General features: G+C 36.0%; 1 long non-coding RNA gene across 1 annotated transcript; it reads left to right on the top strand.

Moving 5' to 3' along the window:
* The first annotated feature begins 22512 nt into the window (after nt 1-22512).
* Nucleotides 22513-24675, top strand: LOC127148770 (uncharacterized). Its single transcript, XR_007819855.1, has 3 exons — nt 22513-22805; nt 23432-23481; nt 24257-24675. It is a non-coding gene; the product is annotated as an uncharacterized LOC127148770 (long non-coding RNA).
* The last annotated feature ends 2140 nt before the right edge of the window (nt 24676-26815 follow it).

Genomic DNA, 26815 nt, shown 5'->3' with positions numbered 1-26815 from the left:
TGCAACCTAAAATGATCGAAAAGATGGACAATGCTTCCACAAAGTGACGAACGTTTGTCCAACGTAGAAAATAACTGGAAATGCATTTCCAGAAAAGAAAAGGGGTGAAGTTGAAGAACTTCTGGTGTTCCTCCCAAAAGATGGAGTGAAGTCAACAAACATCGATATCCTCTAACGATACCTGTTGCCCCTGCTGAACTATTAAATTTGGTAGACTTGCTATTTTCATACATGAAATGCTAGTTATGCACAAAACACAACAGAATGATAATAGACTTGTAAGCACACACGTGTACCGATACCCTGACTCACTCACTTGAAACATTTACCTTTATAAAATATTTAGAACTCAAAACATACAAATTTGAACTGACGTGTACCGATAGCGAACTGATGTGTATGCCTATCTTAAAGTTTGAAAACTTTCGACATATATACAGCTATACAGACACAAAATACAACTTCGCTCACGTACTGGAAGTAAATGTGAAACTAGTAGTAGACTGTAGTAGAGTTGCAGGCGTCGAGAGCTTGACCTCTACCTAAAAAGTGAGAAAACATTTTAAAGGTGAGCTAATAAGCCCGTGAGTAGGGTTATAAAATTGTTATTTGACAAATCTGAGCATGTGACAAATCAACATTAAATAAATAAATGCATAAGCAAAGCATTAACCATAAATATTTTAAGAGAAAAACTTCTCTAATATTCAAAATGTATATTTATAAAAGCTAGCAAGACATTTACAACTAACATGACATCATTACGTTGTATAGGGCACACCTAGTACAACCAACGTTTATTAACTCTATGATGTAGTGGGGCCCATTCAGCACTCATGACAGCTTCGTTGTCATGGAGTATACTCAATGTCAACATTGGAAAAAAGCCTATGTGCACACGGTATCCTCTAGCCTCAGGCTCAAGAACTCAGTCATGTAGTTAATGAAAATTTCATAAATCATGTAAAAACATTAAAACATGCCCCAAGAACACTACTTGTTTCCACCAGAACTGACATTTGCTAAACTTAACATACAACTGTTTATCACGTATAATCTGTAAAACAATCCTTAGTTGTTCCTCATGGGCTTCCCTGTCAACTGAGTAAACTAGTATATCATTAATGAACACGATCACAAACTGATCTAAATATTGATGGAAGATCCTGTTCATGAGATTCATGAAAACTACTGGTGCATTCGTTAGACCTAATGGCATAACTCGAAACTTATAGTGCCCATACCTCGTCATAAATGTTGTCTTAGGAATATCTAATTTTATAACCTTCAATTAGTGGTATCCTATAAAAATATTATATAATTACCTTTCATTTTCTTTTTTTTTCTTTTCTTTTTCTTTCTTTTATTAAAAAATAATAATCAAAAGAGAATCTCGGGTTTACAACTTACCTTCCCTTTAGAAAATTTTGTCCTCAAAATTTAGATGTCCTTAATTGAAAAGTGTCGGGTATCTCTTCTTCGTCTGATCTTCTGGTTCTCATATTGCCTCTTCCACTTTGTGATGTCTCCACAAAAATTTTACGAGTGGAATTGTCTTGTTTCTCAAAACTTGTTCCTTTCTATTGAGGATCTGAACTACTTCTTCATCGTAACTCAAATCTTCTTTCAAGTCAACTGGTTTCTCTCGCAACACATGTGATGGATCTAGTATATATTTCCTTAACATGGATACATGAAAAACATCATGTATTTGAGCAAGTTTTGTTGGCAACTCAAGTTTATAGGCTGCTGGTTGCAGTCGTTCTATTATCTGATAAGGCCCAATATACCTAGGACTTAACTTACTTTTCCTTCAAAAATGAATAGCACCTCTCCACGGAGATAACTTCAAGAAAACTTGATCTTCAACTTGAAATTCTAAGTTTATTCTTCGCTTATCTACATAGCTTTTCTGTCGATCTTGGGCTATTCTCAGGTTTTCTTTGATTAATCTAATATTGTTTGTTGTAATCTTAACCAACTCAGAACCTACTAGCTTCTACTCTTCCACTTCATTTCAGCACATAGGAGTTCTGCATGGTCTACCGTATAAGACTTCTCATGGTGCCATACTGATACTAGACTGATAGCGTTATTATAGGTAAACACTATAAGTGGCAAGTGGGTATCCCAAATTCCCTTAAACTGAAGGCACATGCTCTCATTATGTCCTCTATGGTTTGAATGGTCTTCTTAGACTAACCATCTATTTGAGGATGAAATGATGTACTAAACTTTAGCTCTGTTCCCATTGCTTTCTACAAACTAGGCCAAAATTTAGAAGTAAACCTCAGATTCCTATCTTAAACTATGGACACGAGTACTCTATACTGACTCACAATATTGTTGACATATAATCTAGCTAGCTAATCTAACATAGATGTCTCTCTAACCGGTATAAATTGTGTTGTCTTGGTGAGTTTGTCTATTATTACCCATATACCATCATGTCCACTAGATGTACGAGGTAAACCAAACAGAAAATCCATAGTGATATGCTTCCATTTACACTCTAACACTGGCAAAGGCTTAAGGAGCCCTCCTGGCCTTTGACTCACTAGTTTAACCTATTGATAGATCAAACATCTATCAACATATTTAGCTATCTATTGCTTCATTCCAGGCCACCAATAAGTCTTCTTTAGAGTTATGTACATCTTGGTGCTACTTGGATGCATAATGTAAGCTGAACTGTGAGCTTCTTTTAAAATAGCATCCTTAAGCTCACTGATATGTGGAACACATAATCTTCCCTGTTTAACAATGGCTCCATCTATTCTCAGCTCAAACTCCACCTCTAAGACTTTTTTGGACTTTCCAAGCTTCTTCTGTAAATTATTGTCCTTTAACTATCTTCTTATAATCTCAACTACCAGAAAAGACCTGACCAAAAATTGAGCTAAGAAACTTTTTGAATCCTCCGCAGTCACTACTGCCTTGGAACCTCTTAACTCACTCAGCAAGGATACTCGAATACCACACAAAGCACTCTTCGGAAGTCTTGACTCCTTACTTAATGCATCTGCTACTACGTTACCCTTACCTGGGTGATACTCTATTTCACAGTCATAATCTTTAATCTGTTGTAGCAATCGCCTTTGTCTCAGATTTAACTATTTCTGATGAAAAATATACTTCAGACTCTTATAATATGTGAAAATATGGCACATTTCCCCGAACAAATAATGTCTCAAGATCTTTAGTACTAAAACAACTGGTGCAAGCTCAAGGTCATGGGTAGGGTAATTACACTCAGGTTTTTCAATTGCCTTGAAGCATAAGCTATTACCTTCCTGTCTTGCATAAGTAGACAACCTAAAACTTCCCTCGAAACGTCACAATAAATCACATAGTCCTTCCCTATTACAGGGAGTGATAGAATAGATGTTGTGACTAATCTCTTCTTCAATTCCTGAAAAATCTATTTGCAATTATCTGACCAATCAAACTTAGCATTCCTCCTTGTCAAAGCTATCAAGGTAATGCCAATCATTAGAAATCCTTAACAGAATGTATATAGTATCCTATCAAACCAAGAAAACTACGTACTTCTATTGCACTAGTTGGTGTTTTCGAATTGCAATCGCTTCCACTTTTTGCGGATCAACACTAACTCCGTTTAATGAAACTAAAGAGAATCTCGGGTTTACACAAAAAGTGATGAACGTTTGTCCAGCTTCAAAAACAACTGGCAAAGCATTTCTAGCAAAGAAAAAGGGCCAAGTTGAAGAACTCCTGGAGTTCATCCCAGAAAAGGGACAATGACAATGCCTCAGACATAGTTTTTTATTAAGTGGTCAAAAGTGGTACGTCAATGGTTTCTTTGTTTTGCCTTGATCATAAGCATTTCTAGATTAGGGATTTAAACTCCAAAGACTTGAGTCTATGTTATTGACATGGTCCCTTAGACATTTACCCAAAGTATAGGTTGAGAAACGAGCTTGTAGAGGGAGGACTAAGGTGCAACCTAAAACAGTTGAAAAGATGGACACAATGCTTCCATAAAGTGGCGAACGTCTGTCCAGCGTAAAAAATAATTGGAAATGCATTTCCACCAAAGAAAAAGGGCTAAGTTGAAGAACTTCTAGTGATCATCCCAAAAAAAAGCCAACAACAATGCGCCAGACTCAGTTTTTTATTGAGGGGTCAAAAGTGGTCCGTCAATAGTTTCTTTGTTTCGTCTTGATCATAAGTATTTCAAGCTTAGGGATTTAAACTCTAAAGACTTGAGTCTACATTACTTACATTGTCCCTTAGAAATTTACCAAAAGTATAGGTCGAGAAACGAGGTCATTGGAAGGAGGACTAAGGTGCAATCCAAAACGGTCGGAAAGAAGAACAATGCTAAAAAAGTGGCAAACGTCTGTCCAACATAAAAAACAAATGGAAACGAGTTTCCAGCAAACAAAAGAGGCCATGTTGAAGAACTCCTAGGCTAACGGCAATGCCCTGGCCTCAGTTTTTTATTGAGGGGTCAAAAATGGTTCGTCAACGGTTTGGGATTTAAACTTTTTATTGAGGCCATGTTGGTCATATGCATTTCTAGCTTAGGGATTTAAACTTCAGAGACTTGGGTCTACGTTCCTCGCATGGTCCCTGAGACATTTACCCAAAGTATAGGCCAGGAAATGAGCTCGTTGGAGGGAGGACTAAGGTGCAACAAAAAACGTTCGAAAAGATGGAAAATGATCCCAAAAAGTAACGAAGGTCTATACAGTGTAAAAACACCTGGAAATGCATTTCCAGTAAAGAAAAGGGGCCATGTTGAAAAACTCCTGATGTTCGTCTCGAAAAAGGCCAAAGACAATGTTTGTCAATGTTTTCTTTATTTTACCTTGGACATAAGCATATTTAGCTTAAAGATTCAAACTCAAATAACTTAAATCTACGTTTCTAGCATGTCCTGTAGGCATTTACTCGAAGTATAGGTCGAGAAATGAGCTCTTTTGAAGGAGGACTAAAGTGCAATTCAAAATAGTCGAAAAGATGGACAATGCTCCAAAAGTGGAAAAGCATTTTCAGCAAAGAAACGAGCTCGTTTGAAGGAGGACTAAGGTGCATCCAAAAACGATCGAAAAGATGGACAATGCTCGAAAAAAGTGTCGAACGCCCGTCCAACGTAAAAAGAAACTAGAAATGCATTTACAGCATAGAAAATGCAACAATTTGAAGAACTCCTAGTGTCCATCCTAAAAAACGGCCAACGATAATGCCCCGAACTCTAGTTTTTAATTGACGGGTCAAAAGTTGCCTATCAACTGTTTCTTTCTTTTTTCTTGATCATAAGCATTTCTAACTAAGGAATTTAAACTCCAAAGACTTCAGTTTAGCTTTCTGGCATGGTCCCTTAGACATTTAGCCAAAGTATATGTCGGGAAACGAGCTTGTTTGAGGGAGGACTAAGGTGCAACCCAAAATGGTTGAAAAGATGGATAATGCTTCCAAAATGTACCAAACGTCCGTCCACAGTCAAAAGTAACAGGAAATGCATTTCTAGTGAAGAAAGGTGCCAAGTTGACGAACACCTTGTGTTTGTACCAAAAAAAAGGCCAACGACAATGCCCTGGACTCAATTTTTTATTGATGGGTCAAAAGTTGTCCATCAACGGTTTCTTTGTTTTTTTTTTTTTTTGTCATAAGCATTTGTAGCTTAGGGATTTAAACTCCAAAGACTTCAGTCTATGTTCCTGGAATGGTCCCTTAGACATTTAGCCAAAGTATATGTAGGGAAGCGAGCTCGTTTGAGGGACGACTAAGGTATAACCTAAAACGATTGAAAAGATGGACAATGCTTCCAAAAAGTGTCGAACGTTTGTCCAACGTAAAAAACAACTGAAAAAGCATTTCTAGCGAAGAAAAGGGGCCAAGTTGACGAACGCCTGATGTTTGTACCAGAAAAATGCCAAAGACAATGCCCTGGTTTCAGTTTTTTATTGAGGGGATAAAAGTTTTTCATCAACAGTTTCTTTGCTTTGTCTTGGTCATAAGCATTTGTAGCTTATGGATTTAAACTCCAAAGACTTTAGTCTACGTTCCTGGCATGGCCTCTTAGACATTTATCGAAAGTATAAGTCGGGAAACGAGTTCTTCAGAGGGAGGACTAAGGTGCAACCAAAAGTAGTTGAAAAGATGGACAATGCTTCCAAAAATTTCTGAAACTCTGTCCAGCGTAAAAAAAAAACTGAAAATGCATTTCCAGCGAAGAAAAGGGGTGAAGTTGAAGAACTCCTGGTGTTTGTCCCTAAAAAAGGCCAACAACAATGCCTCGGAGACTGTTTTTTATTGAGGGGTATGGTCCCTTACACATTTACAAAAAGAAAATGGATAACGATAATGCCTCGAAGTCAGCTTTTTAACGATAGTGCCTCGGAGTCAACTTTTTATTAAGGGGTCAAAAGTTGTTCGTTAACTGTTTCTTTGCTTTATCTTGGCCATAATCATTCCTAGCTTGAGGATTTAAACTCCAAAGACTTCAGTCTACATTTATGGCATGACCCTTTAGAAATTTACCAAAGTGTAGGTCAGGAAACGAGCTAGTTGGAGGGAGGATTAAGGTGTAACCTAAAACTGTTGAAAAGATGGACAATGCTTCCAAAAGGTATCGAATGTTTATCTAGCGTGAAAAACAACTTAAAATGCATTTCAAGCATCGAAAAAGGGGCTAAGTTGAAGAACTCCTTGTGTTCATCCTAAAAAAAGGCTAACGACAATGTCCCAAACTTAGGTTTTTATTGAAGGGTCAAACGTTGCCCGTCAATGGTTTCTTTGTTTACTCTTGGTCATAAGCATTTCTAGCTTAGGGATTTAAACTCCAAAGACTTCAGTCTACGTTGATGGCATGTTCTCTTAGATGTTTACCCAAAGTATATGTCAGAAAACGAGGTTGTTGGAGGGAGGACTAAGGTTTAACCTAAAACGGTCGAAACGATGACAATGCTTTGAAAAAGTGTCGAATGTTCTTCCAGCATAAAACAAAATTGAAAATGCATTTTCAGCAAATAAAATGGCCAAGTAGACGAACTCCTGGTGTTCGTCTTGAGAAAAGGCCAACGACAATGCCCTGGACTCAGTTTTTTATTGAGGGGTCAAAAGTTGCCCGTAAATGGTTTCTTTGTTTTCTCTTGGTCATAAGCATTTCTTGCTTAGGAATTTAAACTCCAAAGCCTTCAGTCTACGTTCCTAGCATGGTCATAGACATTTAGCAAAAGTATATGTTGGAAAACGAGCTCGTTGAAGGGACGACTAAGGTGCAATCCAAAACGATCAAAAAGTTAGATTGGTCACATTCCTATTGAATTATTACCATGAACACCACCTATTTCACAGGCGCTATATAGAATGGCACCGAGCGAGTTTAAGGAGCTAAAAACTCTATTACAAGAACTTGTTGGCAAGGGATACGTCAGACGAAGTGTATCACCTTCGGGACCTCTAGTGTTATTCGTAAAAAAGAATGATAATACCCTCAGATTAGGCATTGATTATAGGTTGTTAAACAAGGTCACGATACGTAATAAGTATCCTTTACCATGCATTAATGAGTTATTTGACCAGTTGATGGGAGCAATAGTAGTCTCTAAGATTGATTTGAGGTTAGGATACCATCAGTTACAGGTTAGGGAATCAATTATTCCTAAGACAACATTCAGAATGAGGTATAGACACTATGAGTTTTTAATGCTGCCATTCGATTTAACGAATGCACCAACAATTTTTTATGGACGTCATGAACTGGATTTCCATCAGTATTTAGATTAGTTTGTGATAGTGTTCACCAATGACATACTAGTTTACTCAATTGATAGAAAAGCCCATGAGGAATATCTAAGGATTGTTCTACAGACACTACGTGATAAATAGTTGTATGCTAAGTTCAGCAAATATGAGTTTTGGCTGAAACAGGTTATGTTCTTAAAGTATATAGTTTCAGTGGATGGAGTTAGTGTTGATTCGCAAAAAGTGGAAGCTATTGCCAACTGGGAGAGACCATCTAGTGCGATAGAAATACGTAGTTTCCTAGTTCTAGCAGGATACTATGGACATTTTATTGAGGATTTCTCTTGATTAGCATTACACTTGATAGCTTTGACAAGGAAGAATTCTAAGTTTGAATGGCCGAATAAATGCGAACAGAGTTTCTAAGAGCTGAAAAAGAGATTAGTCACAGCACCTATCCTAACACTTCCTGTAATAGAAGCGCGATTTATTGTGAGGCTTTGAGGCAAAGATTAGGCTGTGTGCTTATACAGGAAGGTAAAGTAATAGCTTATGGTTCAAGGCAGTTAAAGAAGCATGAGTGTCATTACCCTAGTCATGATCTTGAAATAAAAGTAGTAGTTTTAGCATTGAAAATCTGGACATTATTTGTTCGGTGAGAAGTGCCACATTTTTACAGATCCTAAGAATTTAAAGTATATCTTTGATCAGAAAGAGTTGAATCTAAGATAGAGACGATGGCTAGAACTGATTAAAGACTATGATTGTACAATAAAGTACCATTCGGGTAAGGCTAATGTAGTACTAGATGCATTAAGTAGGAAGTCGAGACTTCTGAAAAGTGCCTTATGTGGTATTTGAGCAAGCTTGCTAAGTGAGTTAAGAGGCTTTAGGGCGGTTGTGATTGTAGAGAGTTCAAGGAGTCTTTTAGCAAAATTTGAAGTTCGGTCTTCTCTAGTAGCAAAGATTGTGAGACGACAGCAAGAGGATAGTAACTTGTAGAAGATGCTTGAAAAGTCAAAGCAAGGTCCATAATCTAAATTTGCATCAAGAGCAAATGGAGCCATAGTCAAGTAGGGAAGACTATGCATTCCGAGTATTAGTGAGCTTAAGGACGAAGTACCAAGATGTACAAAACACTGAAGAAGACTTATTGATGGTCTTGTTTAAAGCGAGAGATAGCCAAATATGTTGTTAAATGTTTAACTTTCCAACAAGTTATACCAATGAGATAGAGGCCAGAAGAACTCTTTAACCTTTTGCCAGTGCGAGAGTGGAAGTGGGAGCACATTACTATGGATTTTCTATTTGGGTTACCTCGTAATTCTAGTGGACATGATGGTATATGGGTAATAGTGGGTATACTCACCAAGACAACACGATTTATACCCATTAAAGCGACGTCTACACTTGATCAGCTAGCTAAGCTATACATTGATAGGATTGTGAGTTAGTATGAAGTACCAGTGTGCATAGTTTCAGATAGAGATCCCAGGCTTACTTCTAAGTTTTGGCTTAGTTTGTAGAAAACACTTGGAACAATGTTGAAGTTTAGTACAACCTTTCATCCCCAAACAGATGGTCAGTCAGAGAGGACCATACAGATCTTAAAGGATATGTTGAGAGCATGTGTCCTTCAATTTAAAGGATGTTGGGATACCCACTTATCACTTATGGAGTTTGCTTACAATAACAGCTATCAGTCTAATATCGGCATGGCACCGTTTGAGGCTTTGTATGGCAGACCATGCAAAACTCCTGTGTGTTAGAATGAAGTGGGAGAGCAAAAGCCTAGTTGGTCCTGAGTTAGAGAAAATGATTAGAGAAAACCTAAAAATAGCTCAAGATTAGTAGAAGAGCTATGTAGATAAGTGACGAAGAGACTTGGTATTCCAAGTTGGAGATTATGTTTCCTTGAGGTTATCTCCATGAAAATATGTTCTTCATTTTGGGAGAAAAGGAAAGTTGAGTCCTAGATATATTGGTCCACACAAAATAACAAAACGACTTGTGCCAAAAGCCTATAGACTTGGGTTGCTAGCAGAATTTTCTCGAATACATGATGTGTTTTCCTGTATCCATGTTGAGGAAATATATTACAGATTTGTCACATGTGTTGCAAGCGCAATTGGTGGAGCTTAAAGAAGACTTGAGTTATGAGGAGGAAGCAATTCAGATCCTCGATAGAAAAGAGTAAGTTTTGAGAAAGAAGAGATCACACTCGTGAAAGTTTTTTAGAGACATCACGGAATAGAGGAGGCAACCTGGGAGTCAGAAGACAAGATGAAGAGGAGTTACCCAACACTCTTCACCTAAGGATTTCCAAATTACGAGGAAGAAATCTTCTAATGGGAAGGTAAGTTGTAAACCTCAGATTCTCTTTGGATTCTTTGCTATAGTCATACAATATAAGAAGTTGAATTTGAGTTGTTGAATAAGAAAATGGCAAAACTTTTGGTTCAAGTTGTGTTAATCAATTTGGAACTAAAAAAGGGAAAGAAATAAAAGGAAAAAGAAAAAGAAAAGTGAAATTATATATATTTGTTTTCAAGAAGAGAATAGATAAAAGAAAGAAGGAAAGTGGGAAGATATCATTGGTAAATTTTTCTCATTTATCATCTCCACCACCAAAGATCTCTTCCCCCCATTTCTCATCACTTTTGATTCTTCAACTTTAGCTATATGTTAAGAGAATATTTGTAAAGATTGGAAGCAAATATTTTGCAATTTGAAGGTTGAAGAGGATGGGGAACATCAAGCTCAATTCAATTTCTGGGCAGATTGAATTCACAGAGACATCTCCTAGTTTTTGCGTCGATTTGAACTCCTCAGAAAGAATTAGAAGGTGAGATTTGTTATTTTGGAAATTTCATCAAATGTTTTAAAATTTTTGTGAAGGAAACATGAGCAAATTCGGATTTTAGATTGGTGTTTTTTGAAGAGTCATTCAGGTAATAAATTTGGGTGTGAATTCCTAAATACTTTGGTTTTTCATATTTTCAAGATTGTACAAAGAGAGTTAGAAGCTCCATTAGGTATGGATGAAAAGATTATGAAATTTCCTACAATTTTTATGAAGAAAGTGTGAGCTAAAGAGGATTGGAAGTAAGCTTAATGTTAGGACCAAGTCAAGCGATAGCAGAAGACTCGATTTTTGAACTCTCTCGGTTTCGGGCCATTTATGTAGCAATTGGTTGAGAATCTCATTTTCCTTTCTTCATGTAAGTTCTAGAAGAGTTAAAAATGAAGCATTTGATATAATGTACATTAATTTTAGTGAAGTATGGAGAAAGTTATGATGGTTTGGATTTAAGTTGTTAAACCTTGAAAATTCTGGGGAAATAGAAGAAATACTCTTTTATGCCTAAGTTTAGAAAAGTTGAATGTCATTGTTTGTGCATCATCAAAAGTTAGCATAAAGATACCAGACTATATAAGGTTTTGAAGCTCATATTTGGTTTGTTTGACAGGCAAATAGGAGATAAGTCGAGTTTACACACCAAAGATCTAGCTTAAGGATGTGACTGACAAAACATATTTCAAAACAAAATTATGAACTGTTATCTACGATTATATTTCTATGAATAGTACATGATTTCTATGGAAGATTTCTAAACTATTATTTATGATTATATTTCGATGAATAATACATGATTTCTATGAACGGTTTCGAGCATAGTTGAAGTGAAAAGTTTTATGATGAAATTTATATAACAACACGTTATTATCGACTTCTAAAAAATAGCTGAAACCAAATCATTTTAAGCAAATATTGTTTTTAGATTTTACTTTTCCACGAACAATCTAAGTAAGCTTGAGCTTTACGAAAGATAAAGATAGCAGACATATTTTAATATTTTCGTATGATTTTCTGGTTTTTCTATTAACTACAGGTCTAAGATGTTGAGCTCGAGGCTATATGGTACAGTGTGCACACAGGTTAGATTTCGTTGTTGACGTCTAGTGTACTCAGTAACAATGATGCTGTCTTGAGTGCTAGGTGGACCTCACTATAACAAAGACGATGGAGTGTTGGGCGGGCCTCATTACATTGTAGAGCTTGTAAACATTGGTTGTACCAGGCGTGCCCTATACAACATAGATTTGTCATGATAGTTAAAATGTTTTGATATACTTGATATCCGTCTGTAGATTTCAATGATGTACATGTTGAGTATTTGAGAAAGTTATTCTTATTATCATACGTTTATATTTACAGCTTGATTAATGAGATTTATATGTGTAAAGTTTACATGTACTCTTATCTTTAGATTTGCAGTTTTAAATTGAGTCACTCACTAAGTCTTATAGCTTTCCCTTCCAAAATGTTTTACCCACTTTTCAGGTAGAGATCGAGCTTGAAGGGAAAACATCAAGAGGCATGCTGCAACGAAATAATAAGGATCATGCTTTACTCTATATGCATCTAAACGATTTAGAAATTAACATGCATATACTATGCGATGACTTAAACGAATAGCATAAAAGGTAAATGATGAACTTACCTTTTATAGTTATGATCTTCTTCTTCGATTCAAAGCTTCTTCTTTGCCTGAAAATCACGAGCAAGGACAACCACTAAGTTGACCTACTAATCTCAGGACCAAGAACGAAGTTGTGGGACTCGGTTTGTGAAGTAAAACTTTAAAAGAAGGAAGGAGGTAGTGTATCGTTTAGGTAATTTTTGAGAAAAAAACATCATACATATCTCATTCTGTAATGAGAAGTTTATATATGAAATTTACATGCAAATTGCATACAAATTAATTCATATAATCTCAACACCTAATTAATCCATTAGCTCTTTAATGAAATTAGTGGCTTCTAATTCATAATAGGCTGCCACATTGCCCACTAACTTTTAGTTAATTAAGTAATTAGTCAAAGGGGCATTTTGGTCATTTGACCAATTAAGTCAAAGTCAAACTTTGACTTTTCTTAGTAAAAAATCATCTTTTTGACTTTTTCTTATTTTACCCGTTTTGACTAATTTTAACCTCCCGAGTATGAATCCGCATTCATTTTTCTAAAATTCAAATCATATTTGAATATAAATCCGGTCAAATTTCAAAGTTAAAAATTGACATGTTAACTTTTACAACTTTGATTGTTTCAAAACTTTCCAAGCTTCTAAATATGAATCTATATTCATATTTATTTAAATCATATTAACACACAAAGATTAAAGTTTATATCTATCGACTTATATCTTATATATTTGTCGGTTTTTCTCTCTTTTCTTAATTCAAAAAATTTGAATTACTTCAACATATTGTTCTTACTTGAATCCATATGAGCTAGTAGGGGAATCTAATGGATCTATAGATCATGGGCTCTAACGATTGGAGATTAACTGGCTAAACTCTTTTAGACCAAGCTTAATCAACATTCGTTAACTAAAGAGTCATTCTACTAAAGACTCTTAGTTGCACTTCCCTCACTATAGATATATTTCTGTCCACCTGATATAACCATGATGAGTAAATTGATCCTTCACAGGCTGTTCGTCATCTTAGCTGGGTCAAAAAACTGTTTTATCCCTGAGATTACATCTTGCTCCTTAAAACCTACTGATCAACTATTGAACAATTGGTTTAAGGTCCAACCTATAAACCTGAATCCTTCTTCGGCCAATGTGAAGGTGGGGCCCCTTGTTCAAGACTTGGATTCAGTCCTTAAGGGAACAACCTATCTACTATCACAGAAGCGGGTAGGAGTGAATTTCGTCTTGCACCCTATGTTCCTAGCTATCCACTCGATTTTATTCCTGAAATGGGAGGCTTATTGGGCCAACAATGATAAGCTGCCCTCACCTATGCAGATCTAAGGATACCACCGAATGAACAGAAGTTCATTGTTAGCTCAGGATTAAGATCAAGTTACCTAGGCCATCATAATTGAAATAGTCAGTTATAGTTTACGGTGTTATAACTAAAAGTGACTTATTTCGTGGTTCCAGTCTTATGTAAACTATTTACATAGGACGCCCCTACTCCTATGTCTCTACATGAACGATTCAAGATTACATCGTTTGTACTAACTATGGAGCGGGCCGCATCCATAGTGTTTTTCCAGAATAAGGCGCCCAACCTTATTCATACACTATAGACTATTTGGGCTATTAACTCGAACTTAATCATGTTTATGTCTCTACATAAAGTTCAAGTATATTTGAAAAACTCAGTAAAATAGCCTCGGGACCTTAATTTATTGGTTTTAAAATTATAGCGTTCAATAATAAATTTTATTGAATCAGATAACAAAGTACGAGTTTTAGGACACAAATTCCAACAAACTCCCACTTGGACTAAAACTCCAAGTAAGTTAGAATTTTATAATGAGAGAAGAATATATATGAGTACAATAAACATATATATATAAACTAGGGCATAATCCCAATAAGTCTCCCATTTGTCCTAGTTTACAAACCACGTAAACTTAAACCATGTAGGTGGCTCTCAAACACTTTAGCCGTGAGAGCTTTTGTAAATGGATCAGCCATGTTTTGCTCGGAGGAGATTTTTGTTACTGTAACGTCTCCTCGATGTACAATTTCCCTGATAAGATGGTACTTTCGTTCAATGTATTTTTCTCGTTTATGACTTTTAGGTTCTCGTGAATTTGCAACTACACCACTGTTGTCACAGTATAAGGTGATTGGCAGATGCATATTTGGAACAACTTCCAAATCTATTAAGAACTTTTTAAGCCATACTGCTTCCTTTCCTGCTTTGCAGGCAGCTACATATTCAGCTTCCATAGTGGAGTCGGCAACACAGGATTGTTTTATGCTTCTCCATACTACTGCTCCTCCATTCAGAGTGAAAACTGATCCTGATGTAGACTTTGTAGCATCTTTATCAGTTTGAAAATCGGAGTCAGTGTATCCAATAAGGATCAGATCCTTAGAACCATACACAAGCATGTAGTCTTTTGTTTTTCTAAGGTATTTTAGAATATTCTTAACGGCTGTCCAATGATCACGTCCAGGATTGGACTGATATCTACTAACTATCCCTATTGAATAGCAAAATGTCAAGTCTAGTACATAACATTGCATACATCAGGCTTCCAATAGCAGAAGCATAGGAAATGTTACTCATATCCTCAACTTCTTGCTGTATCTTTGGACCTTGTTCTTTTGATAAATGAATTCCATATCTGTACGGCCGCAGACCCTTTTTGAAATTCTGCATCTTATATATCTTAACAACATTTTGTCTATATAAGATGTTTGAGACATGGCTAGTGTTTTGTTCTTTTGGTTCTGAACTATTTAGATACCAAGAACGTATTAAGCATTTCCCAAATCTTTCATTTGGAATTGCGTAGCTAGCCATTTCTTAAGGTCATAGTCCACATCATTCATTACCTATTTATAGGTTAATGGATCTTCTATCCCATCATCAGGTATGACGATTTGAGCTTCACTTAAACCCAAATAGCGATCAGGCTGTCATACAACCCTCCCACTACATCGAGGTTCTCCCAACTCTTGAGAAGGATGTGTTTGACCAAGATTCCTAGTTTTTTCAACTACTTTATTGGATGAACTAGGTCTATCTGTAGTATTTTTGGAAATTTCTTCTAATACTAGTTGATTGTGAGTTTGATGATTTCTTATGTGGTCTTCCTCTAAGAACGTAGCATTTGTTGATACAAATACTTTATTTTCTCGAGGGTCATAAAATAAACCACCTTTTGATTCTTTTGGATAACCTACAAATAGGCATAATTTTGAACGATGTTCCAACTTTTTAGGATTTTGCACCAACACGTGTACTAGACATCCCCAAATCCTAAAGTGACGTAAACTACCTTTACACCCTTTTCAAAGCTCATTAGGTGTTTCAGAAACACTTTTAGAGGGAACGCTGTTTAAAACATAGATAGTTGTTTCTAAAGCATATCCCCAAAAAGAATCCGACAATTGAGCAAAATTCATCATAGAGCGAACCATGTCTAACAAAGTTCAGTTTCTTCTTTCTGATACACCGTTCTGCTGAGGCGTACTGGGTACAGAGAGTTGTGATCGGATTCCATGTTCTATCAAATAGTCTTGGAATCGCACGTCCATATACTCTCCACCTTGATCTGATCGAAACTGTCTTTATTGTTTTACCTGATTTATTTTCAACTTCAGCCTTATATTCTTTGAACTTTTCAAAAAAATCAGACTTGTTCTGAATTAGGTAAACATGACCATACCTCGAATAATCATCAATAAAACTACTGAAATATCGTATCCTCCCTGAGCCTTGACATTCATTGGTCCAAAAAGGTCTGAATGTACGAGCTCCAAAGGTGTTTTGGCTTTAAGACCTTTTCCAGTAAAAGATCTTTTGGTCATTTTTCCTTCAAGACAAGAATCACAAGGAGGTAAAGAGTTATCTTTTAACTGACTTAGAAGTCCATTCTTAACCAATCTCCCAATCCTATTGAGATTTATGTGACCAAGTCTTAAGTGCCATAAAAAGGCATTGGAAGAAAGTTTTTGTCTTTTATTCTGAGTTTCAGCTGTTCTAAACATTTTAGTATTTAAGACAAAATTTGCTCGTGTTAGTCTTAACTTATATAAGTTGTTTTCACGTATAGCAGAACAAATATGAATACCTTTTTGGAAAATGAACGCTTCATTAATTTCAAAAGATATTATGTACATATATTCTAAAATACAAGAGATAAGTTTCTTTTCATTTGAGGTGCATACAAGACATTCTTGAGTATGATATATCTATCATTAAAAAACAACTTCAAATCTCCAATGCATTAGCTGAGACCATTTCTCCAGTTCCAACTTTGAGAGTGATCTCGCCCTCAGAAATCCTTTTCCAAGAACTGTTTTCCTAAAATGAGAAACAAATATGATTAGTGGCTTCTGAATCTAATATCTTGGTAGAATTTTCGTTTTCCACTAAACATGTTTTAAGAACAAGTAAATCATATTTACCTTATGCTTCTTTCTCTGTTTTTTTCTGAGCAAGGTATTTTGTGCAGTTTCTCAACCAGTGCCCATTTTCACCACAATGGTAACATTTACCTTTTTCTGCAGTCTTCTTACCCTTGTCTATTTGGGAGTCTTCCCTTTTCCCTTCTTTTCTATCTTTCGACTAGATTTTGAGGGTCCAACTTTAGATCAATTCTTATGTAAACGATATGCATACCATACGCGATCGTTTAGCAAATAAACGACAGTGTCTTATTTAAACGATACACATACCATACGTGATCATTGAACTAATAAACGATGGAGTCTTCTTCAAACGATACGCGTACCATACGCGATCGTTTAGCTGGTTAGAGCGACGTCCACTAGCACAAGTGATGCGCGGACCATACGCGATAGTTGAGTGCATGAACGATAGGCTTGATACATCTCCTTCCCGGGTCTGAGCTTCAAAACAGCACCTTCTTCTTCCCGAATGAAATAATTACAACCTAATTTCAACTCTAATGACTCCAATAAAATACAGACTCTTTGCAAAAAATAAATTAAGCCACCAACAGGGGTAATTACAATAATTAATGAAAAAAAACAACTTAATTTAGAGCCAAATCCAAAACTAATCCATTTTAGTTCAACCACAACAATTTATCATATAAATTATAAGAACCCACCATATGCATATGAGTAAACTATGCATGCTCTGATACCACATGAAGGGAAAACATCAAGAGACATGCTGCAGTGGAATAGTAAGGATCATGCTTTACTCTATATGCATCTAAACGATTTAGAAATTAACATGCATATGTTATGCGATGGACCTAAACGAAGAGCATAAAAGGTAAACGATGAACTTACCTTTCATAGTTTTGAACTTCTTCGATTCAAAGCTTCTTCTTTGCCTGAAAATCACGAGCAAGGACAACCACTAAGTTGACCTACTAATCTCAGGACCACGAACGGAGTTGTGGGGCTCGATTTGTGAAGTAAAACTTTAAGAGAAGGAAGGAGGTAGTGTATCGTTTAGGTAATTTTTTAGAAAAAACATCATACATATCTCATTCTGTAATAAGAAGTTTATATATGAAATTTACATGCAAATTGCATGCAAATTATTTCATATAATCTCAACACCTAATTAATCATTTAACTCTTTAATGAAATTAGTGGTTTCTAATTTACAATAGGTTGCCACATTGCCGACTAACTTTTAGTTAAGTAAGTAATATAGGTCGGGAAACGAGCTCGTCGAAGGGAGGACTAAGTGCAACAAAAACGATCTAAACGATGGACAATGCTTCAAAAAAGTGGCGAACGACTGTCCAGCGTAAAAACCAACTAGAAATGCATTTCTAGCAAAGAAAAGGGACCAAATTGAAGAACTTTTAGTGTTCGTCCCAAAAAAATGCCAACAACAATGCCTCAGACTCAGTTTTTCATTGTGAGGTCAAACGTGGTCTATTAGTGGTTTCTTTGTTTTGTCTACGTCATAAGCATTTCTAGCTTACGAATTTAAACCCCAAAGACATGAGTCTACGTTCCTAGCATGGTCCCTTAAACATTTACCCAAAATATGGGTTAGGAAACGCGCTTGTTGAAGGGAGGACAATGGTGTAATCCAAAACGGTAAAAAAGATGGAGAATGCTTCAAAAAAGTGACGAATGTCAGTCTAGCGTAAAAAACAATCGAAAATTCACTACTAGATAAGAAAAGAGAGAATTTTGAAGAACTCTTGGTGTTCGCCCCAAAAAATGGCCAACGACATTGGCTCGAACTCAGTTTTTTATTGAGCGATCAAATATTGTCCCTCAACGGTTTCTTTGTTTTGCCTTGGTCATAAGCATTTCTAGTTTAGGGATTTAAACTCCAAAGACTTGAGTCTACATTCCTGACATGGTTCCTTAAACATTTAACAAAAGTATAGGTTGCAAAACTGATGGAAAGCATACGAACGTAGCGGAAAACAATATCTAAATTTTACCCTAAATTCATCTAAATTAATTTAGATGTTAACATCCTTAAGAAAAAAAGCCCTAATTACACTAATTAGGGTTAAGATAAAACACTTACCTTTGTAGCTTCCCGTAATCTCGAAATCTACTCCCGAACTCGAATCGGACCACCACTAGAGTTGACCCGCTATTCTCCGGACTTAGCATTGGGTTGTGGGACTCGTTCAATGAAGGAAATAAAGAAAGATAGATGGAAATTGGAGAAGGAAATTTAGGGTTTGAGATTTGGGAGAGAGAAAAACTTTAGGTTAAGTTGTAATTCAAAGTTACAAAATGGCAAAATCTTCTTCAATTTGAAAATTACCCCTTAAATAAACTAATTACATGCAAAATTTGCATGTAATTGAATCGCCAAAGCCCAACACCTTATAATCCACTGACCATTAGTGGATTTATTCACCATTCCATTTTCTCTTAGTAGGCTTGGTGTCATCACCATGAGCTTTCACTTAGCTCACTAAGAGTTAGTTGAATTATCCAACAAAATGTTGAAATTGTCCACTAATTTTGGTCAAGCGGCAAAATGGTCATTTGGTCATTCTAGTTTATAGCCCAAACGGTATTTTGACCCAGTCGAGGTTACGAACAACCTGTGAAGGATTAACTTATTGATCATGGTTATATCAGATGATCAGAAATATATCTATAGTGAGGGGAGTGTTGCTACGAGACTTTAGTGGAATGACTCGTTAGTTAATGAATGTTTATTAGCTTGGTCTAAAAGAATTTAGCCAGTTAATCTCGGATCGTTGGAGCCCATGATCTATATGTCCATTAGATTCCCCTGCTAGCTCATAAGGAATTAACTTAGAACAACATGTTGGAATAATTCGAATTGTTCGAATAAGGTAAAGAGAGAGAAACCGACGAATATATGTGATATAATCGTCGGTTATAGGACTTTATATTTAAATGTGATTTAAATTTCAAGAAAATGAATGCGGATTCATGCTAGGAAGGTCGAAATTAGTCAAAATGGACAAAATGGTAAAAAGTCAAAATGTTGACTTTTGACTTGAAAAAGTCAAAGTTTGACTTTGACTAAAAATGACCATTTTGCCCTTGACTAAAATTAATGGAATATTAAAAAATCCCACTAAATGGAATGGTGAGTAATTCCACTAAATGTTAGTGGAATACAAAGTGTTGAGAAATTATCCAACTAATTACATTCAACTTTGTATGTAATTATGTTATAAATAGTTCTTCTTTTTTCAAACTGAAGGATGATTGTTGTTTGGCTAATTTTTATCAAAACTTCATTCCATATCTCTCTAAATTCCTTTCATTCGATGGGTACCACAACCCAGTTCTTAGTCCGAAGTATAACGGGTGATCTCTAGTGATGGTTCCGGGTGGGTGGTCGTAAGAAGATTTGGAGCATCAGGGAGCTTCAAAGGTAAAGAATTTCTTTTAACCTTAATCATTGTAATTAGGGTAGTCTTAAGCATGTTAATTACTTAAGTGTTTAGTTGCATATAGAGTAATTTTTCGATCCTATTTTTTCGCCGCGTTTGTATATTTTCCAGCACATACGGGGGGTCGAAATTGAGCAGTTTGCTAGATTTGAACAAGAGATAGGTAGGCCTGAGAGAGCAAGGCCTAGTAATCTAGAAAATATGTACAAAATAGAACGATTAAAGAATTTAGGAGCCATAGTCTCTGATGGTTCCACAGATCCAACTGACGTCGAGGTTTGGTTAAATATGCTTGAGAAATGTTTTGATGTGATGACTTGTCCTGAAGAACGAAAAGTTAGATTGGTCACATTTTGTTGCAGGAAGAGGAAAAGGGATATGGTAGAAATCCATAATAGCTAGGCACGGTGATGCACCTACTTTAGACTGACAAACTTTGAAAGGCATATTCAAAGAAAAGTATTATCCCAGCACACACTGCGAGGTCAAGAGGGATGAGTTTCTAGGGTTGAAGCAAGGGTCTCGATCAGCAGTAAGACCGCAAAGAGGTCAAGAGTTCGTTAATAATATAGTCAGGCGAACCCCATGTGCGAGTTATGGCAGGGACCATTGGGGTTAGTGTCTTCTTAGTGTTGATACGTGTTACCATTATAGACAGTCAGGGCATTTCAAGAGAGATTTCCCACAGTTGAGAGTAGCGGTTTAGAAGGAACAAGGAGTTGAGTCCTAAAAAGTTAAGCAACCTAGAGTTTCATTAGTTGCAGGAGAGGGCGTCAGTGGTGCAAGGAAGAATGGAGTTGTTGGAAAATCTAGGCAGCAAGGAAAGGTCTATGCTATGACTCAACAAGAAATAAAGGATACCCAGACGTTATTACTGGTACAATTTTTATTTGTAGTGTGCCCACAGGTATTTGATTAGATCCAGGTGCTACGCATTCCTTTGTATCTGGTATATTTCTGACTAAGCTAAATATGATGCTAGAGCCTTTACCTGAGAGGTTAGCTATATATACTCCAGTTGGAGATGTTTTTCTGATCAATGAAGTGTTGCGTAATTGTGATGTTAGTGGAAGGTCTTAGTATGTTTGTGGATCTTCTTCCACTAGAATTATAGATGTTGGATGTAATTTTGGGAATGGAATTCTTATACACTCATTATGCTTCTATGGATTGTCATAAGAAGGAAGTGATTTTTAGAAAACCAGGTTTGGCTGAAGTGGTTTTCAGATGTCAAAGAAAGATTGTCCCTACAAGTTTGATTTCAGCGTTGGAAGCTGAGAAGTTGTTGAGAAAGGGTTACACAACATTTTCTTGCACATGTAGTAAAAGTGCAGGAAAAGAAGTTGAAACCAGAAAATGTTTCGATGTGAATAAATTTCTTAACGTTTTTCCAGTTGATCTATCAGGCTTGCCACTTGATAGAAAAGGTGGAATTGACTATTGAATTGTTGCTAGGAACATCACCTATTTCAGAGGCGTTGTATAGAATGGTACAGAGGGAGCTGAAAGAGTTAAAAGTACGGTTACGAGAACTAGTTGACGAGGGATACATCAGGCCAAGTGTATCACCTTGGGGAGCTCCGTGTTATTCGTAAAAAAGAAAGATGGTACCTTCAGATTACACATTGATTACAGGCATTTAAACAAGGTCATGATACATAATAAGTATCCTTTACCATGCATTGATGACTTATTTTGCTAGTTAAAGGGAGCAGCAGTAGTCTCTAAGATTGATTTAAGGTTAGGAAACCATTAGTTAAAGGTTAGGGAATTAGATATTCCTAAGACAACATTTAGAACGAGGTATGGACACTATAAGTTTTAGTGCTGCCGTTCGATTTAACGAATGCACCAACAATTTATATAGACGTCATGAATTGGATTTCCATAAGTATTTAGATCAGGTTGTGATAGTGTTCATCGATGATATACTAGTTTACTCGATTGACAAAAAAGCCCATGAGGAACATCATAAGATTGTTTTACAGACACTGCGTGATAGACAGTTGTATGCCAAGTTCAGCAAATGTGAGTTCTGGCTGAAATAGGTAGTGTTCATATGGCTTGTAGTTTTAATGGACAGAGTTAGTGTTGATCTACAGAAAGTAGAAGCTATTGTCTACTGGGAGAGACCAGCTAGTGCGACAGAAGTACGTAGTTTCCTAGGCCAGGTAGGATACAAAAGACGTTTTGTTGAGGATTTCTTCCGATTAGTGTTATCCTTGACAACTTTGACAAGGAAGAATGCTAAGTTTGAATGGTCGTGTAAACCCGATATTTTCTTGGTCTATTTTATTTTATTTTATTTTATTATGTGAAATGAATAAAAGAAAAATGAAAATTAAGTATATATATGTACACATATTATATATATATAATGTTTTTATTAAGTAAAATAAAGAGAGAAGAAAAGAAAGGATAAAAGGAAGGAAAAGAAGAAGAAAAGTTTCATTTTACTTTTCTTCTTCCCTTCCCTCCACCGCCAAGGTTTTCTCCATCCATTTCTACCACTTTCTTCACCATTTCTGCACCAACTTTCAGAGAAATTTCAAAGGGAAGAAGGCTGAGAAAGTAAGAAGAAGAAGTTCAAGAAATTTTGTTGAAGAAAGACAAGGGAATTGCAAGCAAAGCTTCATCCTTGGCAAAAATTGATTCACACAGCACACCTCTAATGTTCTATTGATTTTGAGCTACAAAAAAAGAATTAAGAGGTGAGGTTCATATTTACTGAAATCTAATTCATTTTTAAATAAATTTTAAGAAGAAAGTTTGAGCAAATTCGGATGTTCATTGGGTGATTTTTTATGAAGAAAACAGGACAGCTGGTTTTCACGCGATTTTAGGAGGTCTTTGGGTTTTCTTGTTTTTCCAAGAGTACCGGGGGAGTTAGGATCTCTATTTAGTATGGTGGGAAAGCTTATTCAATTTACTACAACTTTCATGAAGAAATGATGAACCAAAAATGACTAAAAATAAGATAAATTATAGGAACAAGTTAAAGGGTCGTGTGCGCGTGATTATTGAAGTTGTTTTTGTTTCGAGGATTATCTGAGTTTATTCATAGGTAATCAGATATACATATCTTGAGATAAGTTTTAGAGAACCTCAAAATGAATATTTTTATATAAAGAAATATCCTTTTGGTTAAGTATTGGAAGAGTTATGATCATTTGAATTTCGTGCTATGATTGTGGAAAATTCTGAGAAGTGTGTTGAGTATGGTTTATTGTTTTTAAGATTGACTTCTTTAGCATTATCCTTAGTGACCCATGTTAAACATAAAATTTAAAGATCGTACTATTTAGGTTTCTAATACTCGATTCTGGTTGTTTGACAGGCCAAGAGAAAATAGGTCGAATTTACACATCGGAAAACTAGTACAAGACTGTGAGTGACCAAAACCAATTTTTTAAAATATTTTCTTTCTTTTTAAATATTTACTATGATTGATTGATCTACACGTTTATTTACAAAACATTAAAAATCATTTGAAGTCCATGATTATTTTCAGGTATGAGTTTCGAGACTAGAATTCTTACTAAATGTTTATGCTAACACGTGATTATTGAATATCTGGAAATTATTTGACCCACTGTGTTTCAAACAAAGTATGAGTTACCAAGTTTTGTTTTAAGAACTACAGCATTTCACGAATAATCTAAGTAAGTTTAAGCTTTACGAAAGAAAAGGATAGTAGGCATGTTTTAATGTTTTCATACAATCTTTCTGATATTTCTATTAAGTACATGACTGAGGTGTTGAGCCCGAGGCTATGTGGTACCGTGTGCACACAGGTTAGATTCTGTTGTTGATGTTGAGTGTACTCCGTAACAACGATGCTATCGTGAGTGCTGGACGGGTCCCACTACATAGTAGAGTTTGTAAACGTTGTTGTACTGGGTGTACCCTACACAACGTATATTTGTCATGTTAGTTAAAATATTTTGATATACTTGATAGGCTTTGCTAGATTTCAATGACGTATATACTGAGTATTTAAGGAAGCTTTTCTTACGATTATACGTCTATGTTTATGACTTGTATAAACAGATTTATAAGTCTAAGCTTTCACGTGCTCTTACTTTTAAATTTCTAGTTTTAAACTGAGTCACTCACTGAGCTTTATAGCTTACCCTTCCAAAATGTTTTACACACTTTTCAGGTAGAGATCGAGTTCCCGGTGCCTGATAGACTGCCTTAGTTTGCTGAAGTTTCGATATTGATTGCCAGTACGTGGTTAGAGTTGTGCATAGAGTCTGTTGTACTACAATGTATATATCTTTGTATGATATAGATACTTCACAATTTGTGTAAGTTTTAGGAGCTGCGGTTGTATAAACCTTTGTTGGTTATATTTTAGTTAAGGTGTCTCTAAGTTTACTTGTGAAATTAGTTATTTTCGAGATACATTTCATGCATGTATATGATTAGTCTAGGATTCGTTACGTTGTGTGCATGTTTAATTGTTTATATATGAGGTTGGCAAGTTCATCATATTAAAGTTTTAAGTAGAGTCGACAGATACATGTAAAGAAAAGCGTTGTCCATCGACTTCACGCCATCTTTCAGACTAAGCTAGTAGGTAGTCTAGGAGGGGGTGTGATAGGTCGGATAAATGTGAACAGAGCTTCTAGAAGCTGAAGAAAAGATTAGTCACAGCACCTATCCTGACACTTCCTGTAACAGGGAAGGAGTACGTGATTTATTGTGATGCCTCGAGGCAAGGAGTAGGTTGTGTGCTTATGTAGGAAGGTAAAGTAATAGCTTATGGTTCAAGGCAATTAAAGAAGGATGAGTGTAATTACCCTACTCATGCTCTTAAATTAGAAGTAGTAGTTTTACCATTGAAAATTTGAAAACATTATTTGTTCGGTGAGAAGTGCCACATTTTTACACATCATAAGAGTTTGAAGTATATCTTTGATTAGAAAGAGTTGAATCTGAGACAAAGGTGATGGCTAGAACTGATGAAAGACTATGATTGTACCAGAGTACTATATGGGCAAGGTTAATGTAGTAGCAGATGCATAAGTAGGAAGTCAAGACTTCCGAAGAGTGCTTGTGTGATATTCGAGTATCCTTGCTAAGTGAGTTAAGAGGTTTCGAGGCAGTAGTGACTGTGGAGGAATCAGAAAGTCTCTTAGCTCAATTTCAGGTCAGGTCTTGTTTGGTAGCTGAGATTGTGAGAAGATCGTCAGAAGATAGTAATTTACAGAAGAAACTTGAAAAGTCCAAGGAACGCTTAGAGGTGGAGTGTGAGCTGAGAGCAGATGGGGCCATTGTTAAACAAGGAAGATTATGTATTCTAAATATCAATGAGCTTAAGGATGCTATTCTAGAAGAAGCTTACAGTTCAACTTATGCTATGAATCCATGTAGCACCAAGATGTACAAAACTCTAAAGAAGACTTACTGGTGGCCTTATTTGAAGCAAGAGATAGCTGAATATGTTGTTAAATGTTTGATTTGCCAACAGGTCATACCAGTGAGACAGAGGCCAGGAGAACTCCTTAACCCTTTGCCAGTGCCATAGTGGAAGTGGGAACACATTGCTATGGATTTTCTATTTTGGTTACCTAGTACTTCTAGTGGACATGATGGTATATGGGTAATAGTAGATAAACTCACAAAGACAACATGATATATATCGACTAAAGCAACGTCTACACTAATCAACTAGCTAAGCTATACGTCAACAGGATCGTGAGTCAATATAGAGTACCAGTGTCCATAGTTTCATATAGGGATCCCAGATTTACTTATAATATTTTGCCTAGTTTGCAGAAAGCACTAGAACAAATTTGAAGTTTAGTACAACATTTCATTCCTAGACAGATGGTCAATTAGAGAGTACCATACAGATCTTAGTGGACATGTTGAGAGCATGTGTCCTTCAATTTAAAGGAAGTTGGGATACCCACTTATCACTTATGGAGTTCGCTTACAATAACAACTATCAATCTAGTATCGACATGTCGCCATTTGAGTCTTTGTATTAACCATGCAAAACTTCTGTATGTTGGAACGAAGTGGGAGAGAAAAAGCTAATTGGTCTTAAGTTAGTACAGATCATGAAAGATAGTATTAAAACGATGAGAGAAAACCTAAAAATAGGTCAAGATCGGTAGAAGAGCTATACAAAAAAGCGATGAAGAGAGACTTGGAATTCCAAGTTGGAGATTAAATTTTCTTGGGTTATCTCTGTGGAAAGATGTTCTTCATTTTGGGAGGAAAGGAAAGTTGAGTCCTAGATATATTGGTCCATACAAAATAACAGAACAACTTGAGCAAGCAGCATATAGACTTGGGTTGCTAGCAGAATTTTCTCGAATACATGATGTGTTTCATATATCCATGTTGAGAAAATATATTCTAGATTTGTCACATGTGTTGCAAGCGCAATTAGTGGAGCTTAAAGAAGACTTGAGTTATGAGGAGGAAGTAGTTCAGATCCTCGACAGAAGAGCAAGTGTTGAGAAACAAGACGAGCACACTCGTGGAAGTTTTTTGTAAACATCACAGAATAAAGGAGGCAACCAGGGAGTCAGAAGACAAGATGAAAAGGAGTTACCCGACACTCTTCACCTAAGGACTTCGAAATTTGAAATTTTGATGACGAAATTTCTCAAAAGGGAGGTAAGTTGTAAACTCGAGATTCTTTTTGGGTTCTTTGCTATTGTTAGACAATATAAGAAGTTGAATTTGAGTTGTTGAATAAAAA

Source organism: Cucumis melo, chromosome 4, assembly GCF_025177605.1.
Source record: "Cucumis melo cultivar AY chromosome 4, USDA_Cmelo_AY_1.0, whole genome shotgun sequence".
In the NCBI taxonomy this organism is placed as follows: Eukaryota; Viridiplantae; Streptophyta; class Magnoliopsida; order Cucurbitales; family Cucurbitaceae; genus Cucumis; species Cucumis melo.
Note: the sequence above shows the minus strand (reverse complement) of the source record. Positions and strands in the feature narration are given on the sequence as shown.